The sequence below is a fragment of the Bombus pascuorum genome, chromosome 2 (genome assembly GCF_905332965.1).
Source record: "Bombus pascuorum chromosome 2, iyBomPasc1.1, whole genome shotgun sequence".
Classification (NCBI taxonomy): Eukaryota; Metazoa; Arthropoda; class Insecta; order Hymenoptera; family Apidae; genus Bombus; species Bombus pascuorum.
Genome location: NC_083489.1, coordinates 2,173,090 through 2,189,392, shown reverse-complemented (window position 1 = coordinate 2,189,392; position 16,303 = coordinate 2,173,090). Strand labels below are relative to the sequence as shown.

At 33.1% G+C, this 16,303-nt stretch overlaps 1 protein-coding gene across 1 annotated transcript in view; it reads left to right on the top strand.

Annotated features, from left to right (window-relative positions):
• Nucleotides 1-16,303, top strand: part of LOC132916255 (F-actin-monooxygenase Mical) — a 116,197-nt gene that overhangs the window by 578 nt on the left and 99,316 nt on the right. The window lies entirely within an intron of this gene.

Below are 16,303 nucleotides of genomic sequence, written 5' to 3'. Positions count from 1 at the left end.
GGACTTCGATTTCTTTCTTGTATCTCGCAATCGAATTTACAGAGAGAAGATTAAACTGACTCGTAGCGGAGAATGTAAACGAGAGAGAAAGAAGAGAGGATATCGCGATACACACGGTATTATGTATTAATATGTAAATGCTCTGCGAGCCAGTGAATTTTTATGAATCGACTTTCGTAATTTGCGAAATGTTCAATTGGTACGAGTGGTAAATTTCGCTGAATCGAACGCCGCTTTCTTTGTTTACCTTGTAACGCCACTCGACGCAGAACCTAAAAGTACACGTAATGCGTTATCAATGATACAATTTCAGATCTTTTTGTGATATAAGAATAGATTCTTGTAGGAGATTCTGTAGAATGAAATTAGCTACGATAGGATAGATATCTTAGATTATGACAAATATCGAATCGCGTCGGAAATCTTGTAATCGTTTATCTGTCAGCTGACGACAAGTCAGCCATGTCGTAGTTACTGACAATCATTTCTGTATGTATCTGTCATGGAAGTTTTGAATCTTTTCCTTCGTTATTTTCTCGCAACATCGGATATCGAACAGCGAGGACGAATTTCGCGTTTTGCAGTGAAATCGTGAGTAAAGCTTCATCTCGATATGTCAATTTAATTATTTTTTTATGATACTCTATGATAACTTTACGTGTTAGATGTGAAATAAAATTTTGTTTATAGTAATTGTTATACGAGTTACAGTTAGTAATACGAATTAAACTGACGTAAAGTTAAAAATAATTATACGAATAGACTATACAGTGTCTCAATGTAACGTTAACACGTTTCTATAGTTTTGAGTTAATGTAACGTAACTATATAGTTGACGCAAGTTATATATGTACATTTATATATAAATAGTCATAATTAGTTTATGTTAACTATATATATATATATTTACTATGTTATATCAACTTAAAATCATATATTCTATTCTACAATAACTTTATTATAGATATAGTTATACATGTATTATAGTGCTTATATGCATGTAGTATATTATTATATATATTTATCCACAAATATGGGCACGTAATAACACATAATGCTTTGATTAGATAATTTATAGTGATTTGTAATAGTTTAACGGAAAGAAATAATCGTCAAATCCGATTCTATCTTACGTAACGATCTTTATTCGTAACCGAAAAAGTGGCTTCTGTGTCAACCACAGAATTCATTTATAATGAATTCATTTCTAACCTAATAATTCAATTCAAATAATGCAATATTAAGGATTTTACATAAACGGCATGAAATATGCTTGATTATCATGAAAATACAGTTAAGAGCGAAGCTGTATTTATTTTTGCATGTAATACAAAGTGCATTCACACGTCTTGCGCACAATGATCAAGACACTCGATCTATCGGTATTGACTGTCTTCGAAGGACAGCGACCAGAGTGAAAGAACTTCTGCTTAGCTAAACTAGCCTAACTGAACGAACCTTGGTTTTATCTTTCATCCCACAGCAACGTACTGTTTGCCGTATCTTGTAAAACTGCAATTGTACAATCGCAATTGTTTGCTAATATTTCCATATAGCGTTACCTAATTTTCCGTTTGCATTGTGGCTGACATTTTGAGATACTCTTTTTTTTATAGAAGTTTTTATTATATCGTATAGCGATAAATCATAACTTTCTTCTTTTCGAATAAAATTTTTTTATTTCAAATAGTTTCACTGTAACGGTACAGAGGATTAATTGTCGACCATATTATAATAATTTTTGGAGTACAATAGGTAAACATATATTCTTCAGTAGGTAAATAGAAATATATTTCCTCATATTTTTTAATGATACTTTAGATTTAAGCCTATTTTCTTTATTTTTGAAAGATTTTAGATATTTGTTGAGTCTAGCATGGAGTTGTAAACTTAAAAAAGATCTGAATATCTATGATACTTATGAATGTCCCTGCTACGTTGTACAATCTTACAAATCTTTGATACGTTCACCAATAAAAATAAAAGGAAGAGAAATTCATAGATGAAATCTTATTTCGTTCCTCGATCCGTACAGTTTATACAGCACAGAGTCACAAAAATGTTGTCTCTAACGTTCAATCAAGCAAATTGTTTCATGAATTCTTAAACCTAAGAATTCTTTCGGTCACCCTCCATCCAATGGAATATTAAAGATCTATCTTTCTAACGTTAAAAAGATATCACAAGTTTGTTCAAATGTTTGGCAACAAGTCGAAGCGAATGTTATTAATAATTATTATTATTTACTTCTCGTTCCAATTCTGACTCTACGCTCTTAAAATAGAATATTCTCTGTTGAAAATGACAACGTGAGTTCGTGCTCGCCATTCATATGTAGATGCGCTAGTTACGCTAAATAGTAACTAGAAAATAGTTCTAGATACAATCGATAGATTTAATCGATAAGTGTAACATGTTCTTTTGTTTTTATCCCTAGTCCATGTAAGAACGTGCTATAATGGTTTTTCAGCTCAGAACGGTGTGATAGATTTATCCAAAGAATAAAATAATAGTAATAATAAAATAATAAAATAATAAAATAATAATAATATTGTGATCCTACCTCTGAATATAGAAATAACAACATTCTCGATATTCTTAACCCTTTTGGATATTCAGTATTCTCTGTCGTTAAAAAATCCCCAGAGTTGGAGAAAAATACGAAAAAAGGATCGTTATTGGTACGCGTGATATCTCGTTAGGTTAAAAATCTTACATCGAAAATTGTTTTAAAGCACTAAAATTCATTTTGCTATTCGAAAGGAAAGATTAAAAAGATACAAAAAATATTGTGGCCACAGCAATTTCTCGATATTCTTCCCGTTCTTTTCGTTTATCGAGACACAAAAACAAGATTGAAATAACAAAATTGGAAGAACGTGCGGGGTTAAAGCAGACCTTATAAGCCAGCATGTGCGCAGCCTATGAATTGGCATACGCTCCTTGTCGCGTTCGTGCGAACAATTTTTATATTTGTGTAACGTAGGTAGCTTAAGCGGTATCGTGTGTGGGTCGCGCGTACCGCTTTGTCGTAGATAAAAAGCCTCTCTCTTCCTCTCTCTTTGTCCTTTTTCGCGTGGTCGACAAAATTCAAGCCTCGTCGTCCACGCGCGTAAATATCGTTCGGACTCGCTCCTCTTTAGGGAATAGGCGAGGAACCTGCAGTTCCTATCGGATTAGAGTAATTCAACGAAATTTCCGTCACGATTCAGTAGAAATCAATTTTTTTTTTTTTTTATTTGGAAATAGTTTACAATCAATTCTTATTGAAAATTATACGTAAATTATTCTGACGTGGTACTATAACGTGAAATAAAATAGAAATCAATTAGCAGCAGGATCGTCGTTCCCGTCTCTTCTTCTATCTCGATCCACATGATTTCGTTTTGTCACGTTAAAAATAGCGAAATTTTCATTTATGATACCTTTAATCCTTTGCACTTCAGTTTTATCAGTCCCACTCGGCAGTCTTTCATGTTCAAATCGATAAGTGTCCTAGAAAAGGAGGATTGCATCCTGGAAATTGTTTCAAGATATATCATACACTTAAAAATTACAAAATACAACAATAGTGTGAATAAAACTGGTATTCAACACTAGAACCATCGATAGTTACGACGAAGCTATTTTTACCAAAACCAGTGAAAGTGACTGGTCTTTGAAAAATACGTAATAATAGAATATTTGTATATTTATTGATTTATTACTTTCTTACAGAAACAATTCCACGTTATGTGGTACATTTTTGGTATTGTTAATCCATCTGGGATTATGATCCCTAAACGAGGGTTGGCAAGTTTTTAAAAATGTAGAACCACTCATTTTGACTGTTGTGATATTGCCAGTGTTAGCGTCTAGCGATCGATCCGGAATTCTCCTGATAACTGATATTATCATATCGAATGATACGCGGTAAAAATTGTAAAAACGTGTGGCAAGTTGTAGAAACGAGGAAACTGGTTAATTGAAGTTCGATAAACAGATTGCAGGACCCTTTTACACTTTGAAAAATACCATCCATTTTGATTGATATTGATATAAGTAGCCTTGATACAAAATTATTTTCAGTTCGAATACATAAAAAATAAAATAAAAAAAGTAGGAATTTTAAAATAAAATTGTAAAACAGTCAATTTCACTGGTGTGGTTCTAGTGTTAATCTTGCAATTGCAGCTTTGCTTTTAAGAATCAGCCATCTCACGTCAGTATACCATATATTATTCCATTGTACATCCTCATAATGAAACATTCTACACGTTAATCCTAGTAACGAAAAATACGCCTAATACATAACGAGGGAACTGGTTAATTGGGATTTGATAAACACATTACACTTTTACGCTTTAACAAGACCATTCATTTTGACTGGTATTGGTATAAGTAGCCTTGGTACAAAATTATTTTGAGTCTGAATACATAAACAAAATTAAATTCGTTATATTATTCTTTTAGTTCTCGTTGCAAAAGTCATTACATCATTGTGGAAAAAATATAATACGAAGTAGGAATTTAAAAATAAAATTGTAAAACAGTCAATTTCACTGGTGTGGTTCTAGTGTTAATCTTGTAATTGCAGCTTAGCTTTCAAGAATCGGCCATCTCACGTCAGTATACCATATATTATTCCATTGTACATTCTCATAATGAAACATTCTACACGTTAATTCTAGTAACGAAAAATGCGCCTAATACATAACGAGGGAACAGGTTAATTGGGATTCGATAAACAGATTACACTTTTGCGCTTTAACAAGACCATTCATTTTGACTGGTATTGGTATAAGTAGCCTTGGTACAAAATTATTTTGAGTCTGAATACATAAACAAAATAAAATTCATTATATTATTCTTTTAGTTATCGTTGCAAAAGTCATTACATCGTTGTGGAAAAAAATATAACATGAAGTAGGAATTTAAAAATAAAATTGTAAAACAGTCAATTTCACTGGTGTGGTTCTAGTGTTAATCTTGCGATTGCAGCTTAGCTTTTAAGAATCAGCCATCTCACGTCAGTACACCATATATTATTCCATTGTACATCCTCATAATGAAACATTCTACACGTTAATCTTAGTAACGAAAAATACGCCTAATACATAACGAGGGAACTGGTTAATTGGGATTTGATAAACACATTACACTTTTACGCTTTAACAAGACCATTCATTTTGACTGGTATTGGTATAAGTAGCCTTGGTACAAAATTATTTTGAGTCTGAATACATAAACAAAATAAAATTCGTTATATTATTCTTTTAGTTCTCGTTGCAAAAGTCATTACATCATTGTGGGAAAAAATACAACACGAAGTAGGAATTTAAAAATACAATTGTAAAACCAGTTAATTTCACTGGTGTGGTAGTTCTAGTGTAGTTCTAGCTAAATGAATTTGTTTCTTCCCTTATTTATTTGAATTGTCTTATTTTTCAGTCAAAGTAAATTTCAAATAAAATTGTTAAAAACACTTGGCAGCTTTGCTGGTAACGAAATTGAAATAAATAAATAAATAAATTCATACGGATAACACGTACTTGGTATCGGTGCATCGCTTGTACATACATTTTGCGGATACGCTGTGTGCGTTACATGTGGAAATTTCATTAACACCGTAGCGAGACACGATTATCGTGACTGTATCGGTAGAATGAAATGAAAGAAAATGTACGTAGAATTTAGAGAATATATTTAACGTATATTTGGTAAAGATACATATTCGAGTATTTAAACAATCGATTATTCGTCGTGTTAAATAAGCGTTTGTTAGCAGCTGTTTAACGATTAAGACGGTTATTCTTGATGCATTATGTTTATATTAAATATACACGACAAATGCAACTTTTATATTTATATCTTTGTCTCGTAACTTTTATGTACTTGCAGTTATCTAGGTCGATATAATTAATTCAGCGAACAAAAGAATTTATCTGTTTCACGTTCTTGCTTCTTTTATACGTTCCATCGCGTGGAATAAAAGTTGTACGAATGGAAGAAATTTCCTCGGAAAGCACAAGTACCATAAATGTTTGAAGCGATGCTGTTACGCTTTAATCGCACGTTGGACTAGCGTGTTCGGTTTAGTTCGGTAAGACGATCGAAATATCGGGTGATCTTTACCGGACGATAAAATTTCTAAAAATCATTGTATTGGTTATTTGGAACAATTTGACAATCTATATCGATAGAATCTTATCGAAATTATCACAGAAAAGGCAGATAATTTCGCGATACGATGGTAGATACTTTGAAGATTTTTATTTATGGAAAAGTAAATATCGATTACAAGATGCTTATTAAAATTCTGTTTTTAGAAACCTGTTCTGTCAAGAGAAACATCAAAGTTAAAGGTTGAAGTTTATGGAAAATTTATCGTTGGGAATCTTTCACAAGTTTCTGAAATTCAATTCTATCGAAGAAATTAGAAACTTTGTCATCCTGCGGAACGAAACGAGCAAAGGGAAAACGATTTATTTCTCGCGTGAATTTCGTTTTTGAAAAATAATACATGGGAATGGGAATTCATTTTTCGAGCTTTCTGATATCGGGCTCAAGCACATGGAATCGTTTCATTCGAGTAAAAGTGAAAGTAATAATTACCGATTAAATGGTCGCGCTCGAAGATCGCATACTTTTACCATGTAATGATTTCGGCCTGATCTTGTATCTTAATATACTCTGATCTTAATGATCGGGTAAAATCCATAAATATTCTTCGCGTTAAGTTTCACTTTTTAGAAAAAATACCCGATTGCTTAAGTCTTATCTTTTAATTAAATCTTAGAGATAGCTTTAACCTTTCGTTATTGTTTAAATTTACATCTATATGGATAAAGGAATTCCAATATCGAGCTAATGCTAGAAAATAACAATAGAAAATTTCATGTACAACGAAATTTATATATTTCTTCCCAATATTCGAATTAACCTTTCCATTCAACTCTTAATTATTACTGTGCAGTCCCAGTATCTCTCGGATATTACAAATATCATTTTCTTTAATTTTCCTCTGAGTTTACATATGTCGATAAATAACACAAACGTCTCATTTTCACCGATTTTCAATTAGCCTTATAATTCCAACTTATTATCGAGCCGTCTAATTGTAACTCGCGTACATTCAGACAAAAATTTTGCAGCAGAGTATCTCAGAAGCTTGGCAAATTATATGATATTATTCAATTATATTATTAATTATATTAATTAACGTACATACTTCCATTGCAATTTAGGGGAGTTAGGAATTTCCAAGGAGACTCATCGACGATGTTAGATACTCGTCTCTGAAAATTCTGAAAATCTCGTCGTCCCTTTCGAAAATAAATAATATCTTCCCAATGTTGGAAAAGACAAATTCTACAAACTCGTTTTCTATTGGGTTGGCAAACAGATTGCAGATTTTGTCATTAGGTGGTAATGACAAAATTCCCGAAGGTCCCCGTCCCGAATGATTGTTTTTCTCTTCTGTTTTATGTTTTTCTCCTTTTATTATTCTCCCTTTTGGATTCTTTCTCTTTTTCTTTTTTTTCTACATTTTTTAATCTTTCCTTTCCATCTTGAATACGTTCGCGACACGATAAAAGACGACGTCGACCGAGATGATAGATCGCATGGAAACGGGTATGAAAACGACACGAGATAAAGACAAGTTACGTCTCTCGATTTTTTACAAGAGATAACTCTAGAATGCAATATACGATCGTTTATTATCGTACGAAAATTATTTGGTTTTAAAAAATACTATAGCGATAGAAATTGTTGATCCTTCATTGATAACAAGTAGCGTGAACATCAGAAAATCAAAAGTAGACTCGTTATATTCTTTTCGCTAGTATTTATTCACCCGACTAGTCATCCTCCACAGTGGATCAATTTTTTTTCTGGATTGGCAATTGAGTGATTGCGGATTTTGTCATTAGGTGTTAATGGACTATCAAAGGTGGACTATCAAATTAAATTACAAATTTCTCTAAGAATGAGAAGACGCCATATAATTTAATTCTAATGATTCACATTTATTTATAAATTAAATTTTATTATTTATTTATAATAGAGTGCCTAATTCTAATTTATCAATCTATCTTATTATATTTATAAATATTAAATTTAATATATCTTTAAATTAAATTTTACCTAAAATTCATAAATTTAATCAAATTTGTAAAATAATCAAAATTGTAAATTAATCAAACTAATTTATAAATTTAGAATAACCGCTATCGCTGGCACCAAATCTACCTTTATTACATTTTTTTAAAATTTAAGTTTCATTAGGTGTTAATGGACTATCAAAGGTGGCCTATCAAATTAAATTACAAATTTCTCTGCTAAGAATGAGAAGACGCCATATAATTTAATTCTAATGATTCACATTTATTTATAAATTAAATTTTATTATTTATTTATAATAGAGTACCTAATTCTAATTTATCAATCTATCTTACTATATTTATAAATATTAAATTTAATATATTTTTAAATTAAATTTTACCTAAAATTCATAAATTTAATCAAATTTGTAAAATAAATATCCATATAAATACAAATTAATCAAATTAATTTATAAATTTAGAATAATCGCTATTGCTGGCACCAAATTTATCTTTATTACATTTTTTTTAAATTTAACAGCTTTATTAGATGGTAATTGACTATCAAATTAAATTACAAATTTCTCTAAGAATGAAAAGCCGCCATATGATTTAATTATAATGACTCAACATTTATTTATAAATTAAATTTTATTATTTTCTTTAATAGGGTACCTAATCCTAATTTATCAATCTATCTTATTATATTTATAACTATTAAATTTAATATATCTTTAAATTAAATTTCCCTCAAAATTCATAAATTTAATCAAATTTGTAAAATAAATATCCATATAAATACTAATTAATCAAATTAATTTATAAATTTAGAATAACTGCTATTGCTGGCACCAAATTTATCTTTATTACATTTTTTTCTAAATTTAACTTTTTCATTAGGTGGTAATGGCAAAATCCAGAATCACTTAGTTGCCAACCCAGAAGAAATAAATCGGAAATAAATCGGAAGAAATTGCGAAGACGCGAGTAATAAATTATTATGACGATGCTCGTAACGCGAGTGGTTATTTTCCAGCAGGACAACTCATTCTATCGCTACTTGGACGCTACAGTTCAACAGCAAACGATACGTAGAAAAGTTTTATTAAACTATCGGTGACGCGATCTGAATATCGAATTGTTCATTTTCTATCGGTGATTCGTTCGCGACGACTAGATAGACTCGTTGTAAATATCCTTCACGAACATCAAAGAAATTTCATCTCCTGTCCAATCGAAAATGCGCTTTCCACCAGGAACGATGAGCGTGTTCGAGAAGAAAATAATAAAACGAGTAAGTTCTCTCGCGGACAATAATAAAAATCCAGAATGGTCGAATAATTTATTTTTATTTCGCATACTCTTTCACGAGTCCCTGTGTGCATGATACAACTCCATTTATTGCAACGATATTTTATCTAATTTTATAAAGAGAATTAAAATTCTGCCGATCGCATTCGCTTGACCGAACATCAATTTCGTAAAAAATCGTTTCAATAAGAAATTACAGGTAGCGAAGAAGATTTTTTTTTTATTTTTATTTTTTATTTTATTTTGGTTATTTTACAATTTGTCCTTGCGGACATTTGGTAAAGTGTTATATCTTGTTGGTGAAGAAAAAAAAAATATAAATAAAAAAAATAAATATAGCATGTGGGCGGCTACCCCCAGCGGGGTGCCAGCTTCGTTTTTTCTAAGTTATATCTTTTATGAATAGCGAAGAAGATGCAGTGAAAAAGTTGCATAAAAGTTCGGATAATCGGAGTTCTAATAACCGAAATTCGCATAATTTCGGCTTAGTTTGTTGCCTCTATTCCCTGCTTATGATCTCTCACTTTAATTATGATCTCTCACTTTAATAATGGAAATTCCTGATCGCGTAAATTGGATTTAATCGACAGAAGATTATTTTCGAGTCGTTGGAAATTCTTATCGATTTTACAGGAAAATTTAACCAACGTCCTACCTTATTTATTCGTCGACTTGACAAAGACCCAGAGAAAGGACCTTTGGCTTGTAATATATCTTTTACTCTCGTTCCTATATTTAATTTAATCAATAAAACGATATAGAAAGAAAGGATGCGAGAGAAAAATTGAACTTGGAAATATGGTCTCGAATTTGTTTCGCTTTTAACGAGGTAAATTTTCACCCGTGGCAATAATTAAGGATCAATAATTCGTTGAAGAAGGATATTAGGTTGTCCGTAAAGTTTCTTTCCTTTTATGAAGAAACAATAGACGCGCAAGATTTTTCGTTTTATATTATTTCGTCGAATTACGTACGATCCATTTTCTTCCGTTGAGATAAACACCGCGACATTTCACAGACTTGGTTTCACCTTTGTACGAAGGTGCACTGTTGGGAAAAACACCTTAGCAAAAGAAAGACACTCTCCAGGCAATCATAAAAGATATAACTTAGAAAAAACGAAGCTGGCACCCCGCTGGGGGTAGCCACCCACATGCTATATTTATTTTTATTTTATTTTTTTTTCTCACCAATAAGATATAACACTTTACCAAATGTCCTTCAGGACAAATTGTAAAAAAAACCAAATTAAAAAAAAAAAAAAATAAAAACTCTCCAGGCAACCGAATAAAAGAACGTATAGCGAACAATCGAGTAGAACGTCGAATCTAATCGACGCCTCGTTTAATCCGACGATAACAGGAATTTCATTGCGGTGTATAGAGTTTAGATAGATGGAGATGCGACAAACGTAAAATATTGGTCCCATGACAAATTCTATCGTACGTCGTGTGCCGCTTCGACTGGATCGTAACCCGAAGAAAACGACGGAGGAAAAGTAGGAAAAAGAAAGACGAGTTGCCGAGCGAGTGAATTGAAACGATTATTTGTCGTATGGAAATGAAATATCCTGGTTGTAAACGGCGGCAAATTGCCATTTCTGACACGAAGAAAGCGTCGATCGAACTAGAAGCAATCGTAGGTGCAATTACAGCTGAATCGAGCATTAAGTCGAACAAACCGTGAAACGTATTTACGATGCTTCGCCTCGCAGCTGTGCCATCGCCGTTCGCTTCTTCTATGCCATTTTGAAAAATAAACGCGAGAAAACGTGTACACGCTACCTGCCTGTGGAAAGTCGTGGCTTAAGCAACGTTAGGGCAAGTTACTGTGATTGAAAATGAAAAAAAGAAGAAGTGGAAAAAATGATAACCGCGTTGCAGACTTCATTTTCGAGAAAGTCGCGTTTTTCGAGATTCAAAATACGCGTGGATTTGTTTTAATTTCTCGATGAGCAGAAGCGAAATTATTCCGTCTGTACGAAATAACGCGAAAAAGGTAAAAAAGAAAGTTTTTGATCCAACAACGCGTTGTTCTTCGCACGAGATTTACACGTTTTGTTTATGATTTATGCTATTTAATGAAATCATTACGATAAAGCTTGTTAATCGTAGAACTTCTCATGTTACAGCGTTTCCTATTTATTTATGTCGTTTAAGATTTATTATTATATCTTAGTATCGCTTACTGATCAAAATTTAAAGACGTATCAATTTAAAAATGTTCAGGTTTGATAGTTTACAGAGACTCTATGAACGATAGATGTTCCAATACGAATAATTTTAGATTCAACGAATCGTTTGAAAACGTTGAAAATATCAGAACTGTTAAAAATAAAATCGAGTTTGCATGTTTGTATTTTTGCGTCTTTCCTCGCGTAATTTTCCAATGTATGCAAGTCGCGGAATATTCGATCGTAAATTCGCCCCGTATGTAACGAGATTGGGAAAAAAGTTGACCAATTCCTCAACGTGTCGAGCACCGCGGGATTCCAAGGTTTTTTGCTTCGTATACAACAGTAATCATAATTTTTACGAGGCAACAGCGAAACGACAAATGGTAAATGGTAAAACCGATGGACTGCTCGAGGTTGTAGCGTTGCAAGTCTCCTGTTCCGGTACAGGAAACGAACGGTGCTACGATAAATCGCGTATTGTTATTCGGAAAAATGTGATTGAAAGATGTCACGGCAGGTAGAAAAACGATCGTCAATGTCTTGGATGTTCTTTGAAAAGACGAGGGATTCTCGAGAAGCTTCAAGGACGAAGAGAAAAAATTGCCCAATGTAGGACGAAGGAAACGTGCTTATTTACGTTGTTATATAGCGTGTACAGGTACACAACGTGTCTTGGAAATTGCGTTATAAACGAGGAGATTCCGCGCCTCGAAATAAGACCAAACTGAAGAGTAACAAGATTGCATCAGAGATTTCGTCTTTGAGAAAATCGAGAATTTGGGAGCTTGTCAAATATACTTAGCGAATTTCCTTAATTTCCTTCGAATTTAATTAATTCAAAGAATTAATAATTAACAAGATGTTATCTATATGTGAAAATAATCGGCAAAGGTAAGGCAAAGGAGACTGTACGTCTGAAAATGAGGCGAAGCTGAAGAATAACAAAGTGGAGTGCTTCGTTTTCGAGAAAATCGAGAATTTGGTAGCTTGTCAAATATACTTAGCGAATTTCCTTAATTTCCTTCGAATTTAATTAATTCAAAGAATTAATAATCAGCAAGATGTTATCTATATGTGAAAATAATCGGCAAAGGTAAGGCAAAGGAGACTGTACGTCTGAAAATGAGGCGAAGCTGAAGAATAACAAAGTGGAGAGCTTCGTTTTCGAGAAAATCGAGAATTTGGTAGCTTGTCAAATATTCTATAGCGAATTTCCTTAAATTTTCTTCGAGTTTAATTAATTCAAAGAATGAATAATTAGCAAGATACTATTCTATATGTGAAAATAGTCGGCAAAGGTAAGGCAAAGGAGACTGTACGTCTGAAAATGAGGCGAAGCTGGAGAATAGGAAAGTGGAGAGCTTCGTTTTTGAGAAAATCGAAAATTTGGAAGCTTGTCAAATATTCTGTAGCGAATTTCCTTAATTTCCTTCGAATTTAATTAATTCAAAGAATTAATAATCAGCAAGATGTTATCTATATGTGAAAATAATCGGCAAAGGTAAGGCAAAGGAGACTGTACGTCTGAAAATGAGGCGAAGCTGAAGAATAACAAAGTGGAGAGCTTCGTTTTCGAGAAAATCGAGAATTTGGTAGCTTGTCAAATATTCTATAGCGAATTTCCTTAAATTTTCTTCGAGTTTAATTAATTCAAAGAATGAATAATTAGCAAGATACTATTCTATATGTGAAAATAGTCGGCAAAGGTAAGGCAAAGGAGACTGTACGTCTGAAAATGAGGCGAAGCTGGAGAATAACAAAGTGGAGAGCTTCGTTTTCGAGAAAATCGAGAATTTGGTAGCTTGTCAAATATACTTAGCGAATTTCCTTAATTTCCTTCGAATTTAATTAATTCAAAGAATTAATAATCAGCAAGATGTTATCTATATGTGAAAATAATCGGCAAAGGTAAGGCAAAGGAGACTGTACGTCTGAAAATGAGGCGAAGCTGAAGAATAACAAAGTGGAGAGCTTCGTTTTCGAGAAAATCGAGAATTTGGTAGCTTGTCAAATATTCTATAGCGAATTTCCTTAAATTTTCTTCGAGTTTAATTAATTCAAAGAATGAATAATTAGCAAGATACTATTCTATATGTGAAAATAGTCGGCAAAGGTAAGGCAAAGGAGACTGTACGTCTGAAAATGAGGCGAAGCTGGAGAATAGGAAAGTGGAGAGCTTCGTTTTTGAGAAAATCGAAAATTTGGAAGCTTGTCAAATATTCTGTAGCGAATTTCCTTAATTTCCTTCGAATTTAATTAATTCAAAGAATGAATAATCAGCAAGATACTATTCTATATATGAAAATAGTCAGCAAAGGTAAGGCAAAGGAGACTGTACGTCTGAAAATGAGGCGAAGCTGAAAAAAAGCAAAGTGGAGAGCTTCGTTTTTGAGAAAATCGAGAATTTGGTAGCTTGTCAAATATACTTAGCGAATTTCCTTAATTTCCTTCGAGTTTAATTAATTCAAAGAATGAATAATTAGCAGGATGCTATTCTATATGTGAAAATAGTCAGCAAAGGTAAGGCAAAGGAGACTGTACGTCTGAAAATGAGGCGAAGCTGAAGAATAGGAAAGTGGAGAGCTTCGTTTTCGAGAAAATCGAAAATTTGGTAGCTTGTCAAATATTCTATGGCGAATTTCCTTAATTTCCTTCGAATTTAATTAATTCAAAGAATGAATAATTAGCAAGATGCAATTCTATATGTGAAAATAGTCGGCAAAGGTAAGGCAAAGGAGACTGTACGTCTGAAAATGAGGCGAAGCTGAAGAATAGCAAAGTGGAGAGCTTCGTTTTTGAGAAAATCGAAAATTTGGAAGCTTGTCAAATATTCTGTAGCGAATTTCCTTAATTTCCTTCGAATTTAATTAATTCAAAGAATAGATAATTAGCAAAATGCTATTCTATATGAAAAAATAGTCGGCAAAGGTAAGGCAAAGGAGACTGTACGTCTGAAAATGAGGCGAAGCTGAAAAATAGCAAAGTGGAGTGCTTCGTTTTCGAGAAAATCGAGAATTTGGTAGCTTGTCAAATATTCTATGGCGAATTTCCTTAATTTCCTTCGAATTTAATTAATTCAAAGAATGAATAATTAGCAAGATACTATTCTATATGTGAAAATAGTCAGCAAAGGTAAGGCAAAGGAGACTGTACGTCTGAAAATGAGGCGAAGCTGAAGAATAGGAAAGTGGAGAGCTTCGTTTTTGAGAAAATCGAAAATTTGGTAGCTTGTCAAATATTCTATGGCGAATTTCCTTAATTTCCTTCGAATTTAATTAATTCAAAGAATGAATAATTAGCAAGATACTATTCTATATGTGAAAATAGTCGGCAAAGGTAAGGCAAAGGAGACTGTACGTCTGAAAATGAGGCGAAGCCGAAGAATAGCAAAGTGGAGAGCTTCGTTTTCGAGAAAATCGAGTTGGCGAAGGTCTTGGTGAAACATGCTTGTATTTTTATACTTGGTAATTCTATGTAGAATATGATTCGAAGAAATTTGAGAAGCAATTCGATTTGGAGAAAATTTCAGCTAAAATTTCTGTTTCAAAGTTTCTCACAAAGATCCCAAGGATTCTACGAAGGTCTATAGAAAGTCTTTGGTTTTAATTGCAGCAAAAAGAAAAAGATCTAAGTACGGTAACATAGAAATCCAAGCTACCGGAAGAAACGATGCACGCCTTATTTCAATAAAATGCAACAGCATTAAATTAGACTGAAAGTTTGCTCGAATAAGGCGAAACTCAAACCGTCAAGAGCTTCGTCTTCGAGAAAATCCAATTGGAAGATTCCGGTAAAGCATGCTCATATTTTTATACCTGGTCGTATTCTATATAGAATTTAATTCCAAAAGTATGTCTGGCCAGTACCGCTACAGCCGAAGAAATTCGACAAGCAATTCGATTCGGAAAAAGGTCTTTGAAAATACTATTGCTAGGTAAAATTTCTATTTCAAAGTTTCTCACAAAGATCCCAAGGATTCTACGAAGATCTATAGAAAGTCTTCGACTCTAGTTGCAGTAAAAAAGAAAAAAAGATTTAAGTACAATAACATAGAAATCCAAGCTACGATGCGAGGAAACGATGCACGCGTTATTTCAATAAAATGCAACAGCGTTAAACTCGATTGAAAGTTCGCTCGAAACATTGCGAGTAACGCGACGATAAATTTCTTCCCACCTCACGATCGCGATACAAATTTATTCCTCTTCGAAATCTCTTGCGAATAGATTACCAACGAAACTATAAATATCTTGCAGCGAAGCAGGCTAAAATTCCTGCGTTCCGTGTATCCAAAATATTGACGATCTTTTTTAAAGAAACGATATTTTAGCAGCTCGAAGCACGCGAGTCTCTCCCTCGGATAATACCCGATTTCCAAGCAGTTGCGAAAAATCCTCTTTCATCCGGAGGCTCTCGAGAACGTGGACGAAGAAGCTGAAACGAAGTTCTCTGCGAAAGTTCAAAGTTTCAACTTCGATTCCTGTCCTCGGTCGACCTGATCTCTCAATGGGGATCCCTTCGAAATCGATTCCAGAGATTGGAATTCGCATTCGAGTGGCTTCCTCCTCTATTCTTGGCGCTGCCTCGTCGAAACATAACATTTCAATGTTTCGCTGTACATAGTTGAAGCTAGCTGCGCTGCGTTTCGGCCGAGGGATTTATGAGTTTATCGATCCGTACGAGAATCAACGACGTGGCACAGTACTACGTCCGTGGTACTTACGTATCACAT